Genomic DNA, 4,963 nt, shown 5'->3' on the forward strand with positions numbered 1-4,963 from the left:
AATCAGGCAGAGTTCCTGCTCATGATCACCGTCCAATGCCCAATGCCCCTGCAATGTGCATCTGTGTATGGTTGGGTGAGGACAGGATTGGGCTCAGTTGCGATGCCTCGCACAGTCAAATAGCTCGTGGACACATATATACACACACGCACATGAAGAATGACCAGGATCCAACTATACTGCAGTGAGGAGTCAACACCTTCAAGGAAATAAGGAGGCAGAGGAGGAAAGATTGGCAAAGAAAGGGGCGAGAACATAAAAAGACAACAGAGTAACTTTTTGTCTTCACCCCATGGGCGTTAATCTGGCGGAGCGGATATCCCACCCGTTATCGAACCTGTGGAATGAAAATCGGATGGGTTCCCTAATGTGTGGGCAAGCTGCTCTGACAGATTACTGCCCGTGTGGTGAAGACATAAATTTAGCCGAATAAGTTCTTCTCTAAAGATTCAGTCATTGGTAGGGATTATGAAATGGGCATTATCTGAGGATTTTTTTGTTTTGTTTAAAGACTACCACATAATAATTTGAACCTTATTTTTAAAAAATCTTTCAAGAATGCCAAAACAAAAGGATAATGAATATTATGTACGAATTCTAATATATAAAGTGATTATGTGATCCACATTGAGTTTGTGCGCTTTACAGGTGGTGATTATTTATATACAGCGCTGGCCTAGAAATTCAGTTCGGACGCTATTGCGGCGCTAAAGTCGGGCGCTCGGCAAATTTAGCGGCCGCCGGAAAGTGCAGGCGAGCTCGCCGAAATTCAGTAGATTTGGCCAACTTTTTGGCCGAGCGCTGCAAAAGGCATTGGAACCCTGTGTTCAGGCGCTAATCCGGCGATGCAGCCTGATAACGCCGATTCCGGGCGCAGCGCAGGTGCGATCATGTGGTGAGTGTCAGCAGACACCCTGACGCCGGCCAGCTCTTAAAGGGGGAAGGGTCAACTTTGACTGCAGCCACGCCCTGCATGCTGTAGCCCTGCAACTAGGCCTCAGGACTGGTTGTGTACCAAATCAACGCCTGGAGGTCATGGAGAGGGCCCGTGAAAGAGCCCAGCGGTTCTCTGAGCATGCGCTGGGTGTGCTCCTTCATGGGGTACGCAAGAGAAGACGGGTCGTGTGCCCGGCTAGTGGCAGGAAGGCTCCCAGGAGCCAGTTCAGGGAGGCGTGGACCAAAATTGCCCGGAGGGTCTCCTCCAACTCCGATGTTCCCAGGAGTGCGGACCAGTGCCGCAAGAAATACAATGACCTATGTCGGCTGGTCAAGGTGAGTACCCTTTCCAGTGTCCCCCTCATCCTTGCATGTGCACCTCCCATTAGGGCCAAAGGGACATCCAAGGTCTAATGCCCAGCCCTGCTGCCGCTGCAATGGCACTTGCATGTTAATCAATAGCTCTTTCTGCACTTATCACACTGTGCAAGCTATTCCACCATGGGAGGCCTCACACACAGCAACAGGGCACCACACTGTGCAAGCTATTCCACCATGGGAGGCCTCACACACAGCAACAGGGCACCACACTGTGCAAGCTATTCCACCATGGGAGGCCTCACACACAGCAACAGGGCACCACACTGTGCAAGCTATTCCACCATGGGAGGCCTCACACACAGCAACAGGGCACCACACTGTGCAAGCTATTCCACCATGGGAGGCCTCACACACAGCAACAGGGCACCACACTGTGCAAGCTATTCCACCATGGGAGGCCTCACACACAGCAACAGGGCACCACACTGTGCAAGCTATTCCACCATGGGAGGCCTCACACACAACAACGGGGCACCACACTGTACTTAGACGCCCTCCTTTCTCTTGCAGGCCAAGCTGGCGAGGAACGCCAGGAGCCTGCGTGTCACTGGTGGAGGCCCTCGCGATTACCAGGAGCTAACGGTTCTGGAAGAGAGGGTGGCCCGACTGCTGCGTCACCCGGTGATTGGGCCTGTGGCGCTCGGCGACGCCGACCCTATACTGGAACCCACTGGTAAGGACAGGACCGGGTGCACCTCTCTCCTTGCCCTCGCGCATCAGATCTACATCCTTCCCCACTGGCCGAAAAATGCGCATAATGCACCAGTGCGGCCTCCCTCGCTGTTGGCCTGTCCTCACTCTAAAGCTACACTTGTGCCTTCCTGCTTTCAGCTGGTGAGGAGGAGGTGCTCCCTGAAGCCCAGACAGCCAGGCCCTCGGAGGAGGAGGACGTCGAGGAGCAGCAGGAAGGCGCCACCTCGGGGGAACCCTCCTCCGCTCCAGGAGATGGCAATGAAGGGGAGACGTCTGGCGTGCCGGAGAGCCGGGGGAGGCGGGGGAGGGGAGCCCCGAACCTGGTCCCAGTGGCATGGACGCACGCGGCAAGGCTCCGGCGGCACACCAGCCTTCTGCCCAGAGGGGGGAGGCGGTGGAGGGGAGGGCAGAACCTGGTCCCAGTGGCGTGGCCGCACGCGGCAAGGCTCCGGCGGCACGCCAGCCTTCTGGCCAGAGGGTGGAGGCGCCCTCCAGTCCGGACTCGGACGTCGCCCAGGAGGTGCGCCTCCTGGACGAGATGTCGGCGGCGTCGGAGCGGCGGCACATCGAAATCATGGAGGTGGTGGCACAGATGCCTCACGCCATCGAAAGCCTCGCACAAAGTGTGGTGGCTTTCGGCCAATCCCAGGCCAGGGGCCTAGAGCAATTCGCAGCAGCGCACGCCAGGGGGGTGGAGCTCCTTGTGGCAGCGCATGAGAGGGGGGTGCAACAACTCGAGGCAGCGCAGCACGCCAGTCGCCAGCTGAGAGGTGCTGTGCAGACAATGGCACTGCAGATGCGGGCACATGCCGGCGCAGTTGGGGCACTGACTTCTGCCACCCTCGCACTGGCGCGGAGGCGTCGCCAGGCCAGCCGCCGCCCTGCTGCCGCACACCGGTCTGGCGACCAACAGTTTGGCGCGCTTGCTCCCCGGCCAGGCCGCCCGAGTGCACGTGTGTCTGGCGACCAGCGCGCGCCTGGCATCACCCACCTTGTCCCCATTGGTGCAGGCGAGCCTGCCACTCCCCCAGCCAGGGTGCAAGGAGCTGCTGCAGCCAGTGAAGAGGGCCACCCACAGCTGCAGCAGCCACCAGCCGGCCCCTCCCGGGCCCGCCCTCGTGTAGGCCGACCCCCAAGGGCATCTGGCGAGACGCCTTGTCGCCCTGAAGATCCTTCCCCCAGCCTCGCCACAGCCTCACGGCCCAGCTTGAGGCGCAGCAGCAGGACGGGCCGGGGCAAAAGACGGCTGTCGACAGACTCGCCCTCTCGCCACACCGAATAGAGTGTGTTGAGCGAGGGTTTGGGTGATGCGGGGGCTTCTGTTCTGGGGGGCATTATGTGGTTTGGTTTTATGGGGGTGTTTGTGTTGTGGGGGGGGCTTGTTTTTGTTAGGCCAGTGACGAAGGCCATTTGGATGGTGATGTTTTGTTAGTCCTCCCCAGGTTTTGGGAGTGACAGAAGTTTGTGACTGTTTTTTGGGGGTCTTCTCTGTTTTGCTCTTCCATGTGGGAAGGGCCCTGAGTTTTTGAAATAAAGATGTTTATTTATTCACCATGTGCAGGTGTCATGTTTCAAGTGGTTGTTGGGTTAACCGGCTGAGGGCTTGCGGAGCGGCTGCGTTCAGTGGCCCAGGCCATTCCCTGACAGGGGGCCTAGAAGTGTCGAGCAATAAGCCCCCGGCGGACGGCCCTTGGACCTTGTCGCTCCCTCCTGGCCTGGTGCTCCTCCTCCTCAGGGTCCTCCTGCTCGTCCTCCTGAGGTGGTGGGGCAATGTCAGGTGGCAGTGCCTGAGTCCTGCGGATAGCCAGGTTGTGGAGCATGCAGCACACCACGACGAACTGGGAGACTCTATCCGGCGAATACTGAAGAGACCCGCCCGAACGATACAGGCAACGGAACCGTTGCTTGAGGACGCCTATCGTTTGCTCTATTAGGTTCCTTGTGGCTTGATGGCTTTCGTTGTATGCCAGCTCCGCTGGGGTCCTGGGCGCGCGGAGCGGGGTCATGAGCCATCTGCACAAAGGGTAGCCCTTGTCCCCGATAAGCCATCCCCTTGGTGGAGGCTGTGCCTGGAACATGTCAGCCACAGTAGTCTGGCGCAGGATAAAGGCATCGTGGCTGCTTCCTGGGAAGCGGGCATTGACAGCTAGGATGCGCTGCCTGTGGTCACACACCAGCTGCACATTTAGGGAATGGTAGCCCTTCCGGTTGCGGTATTGCTCGGCATTGTGGATAGGTGCCCGCATAGCCACATGCGTGCAGTCAATGGCGCCCTGCACCATGGGGAAGCCTGCGATCCTGGCAAATCCGACTGCACGCTGCTCCTGCTTGTGTTGGGTCATGGGGAAGGAGATGAATTGGTGCCTCCTCGCGAAAAGTGCTTCGGTGACCTGTCGGATGCAGCGATGCGCGGCGAACTGGGAGATGTTCGCAATGTCCCCAGCAGCGGCTTGGAAGGAGCCGCTTGCATAAAAGCTGAGAGCCACCGTGACCTTCACTTCCACCGAGAGAGACGCCCTGGACATGAGCTGTGGCTGCAAATCTGCATGAAGCAGCTGGCAGATCTCTCCAACCACCTCCCTTCTGAAGCGCAGCCTCTTAACACAATGCGCCGCAGTCACGGTGAGATATGAGACCTGCTCTCGGTATTGCCTGACTGAGTAAGGCCTACGTTGGCGACGCCTAATGGCCCCTCTGCGTCTAGGCATGCCTGGCCCTCTCTCAAAGCGTCTGCGAGCCCTTCGCACAAAATGTAGCAACTGAGGGTTGGCCCCCCATGCAGCCCCCATTACAAAGTTCCAAACAGCAAAATCACAAGGATGCAAATGTCAAAGCACTGGCTAGAAGCCAAAAATACCTCTCCTATGGTGTCCGAAATCAGTAATCTCTGTGCCTTGCTCTCTGTGCAGAAATCCAAACCAGTCAAGTCATTGCAGCGAAATGGCTGGCTTTT

General features: G+C 57.8%; 1 long non-coding RNA gene across 1 annotated transcript; it reads left to right on the top strand.

Moving 5' to 3' along the window:
- Positions 1 to 1,756: 1,756 nt before the first annotated feature.
- On the top strand, positions 1,757 to 3,566 carry LOC147115248 (uncharacterized). The gene is made up of 2 exons (XR_015078936.1): positions 1,757 to 1,990; positions 2,149 to 3,566. It is a non-coding gene; the product is annotated as an uncharacterized LOC147115248 (long non-coding RNA).
- Positions 3,567 to 4,963: the final 1,397 nt, after the last annotated feature.

This window comes from Somniosus microcephalus, chromosome 7 (assembly GCF_052327205.1).
Source record: "Somniosus microcephalus isolate GS21.2 chromosome 7, FLI_Smic_1.0, whole genome shotgun sequence".
Taxonomy (NCBI): domain Eukaryota; kingdom Metazoa; phylum Chordata; class Chondrichthyes; order Squaliformes; family Somniosidae; genus Somniosus; species Somniosus microcephalus.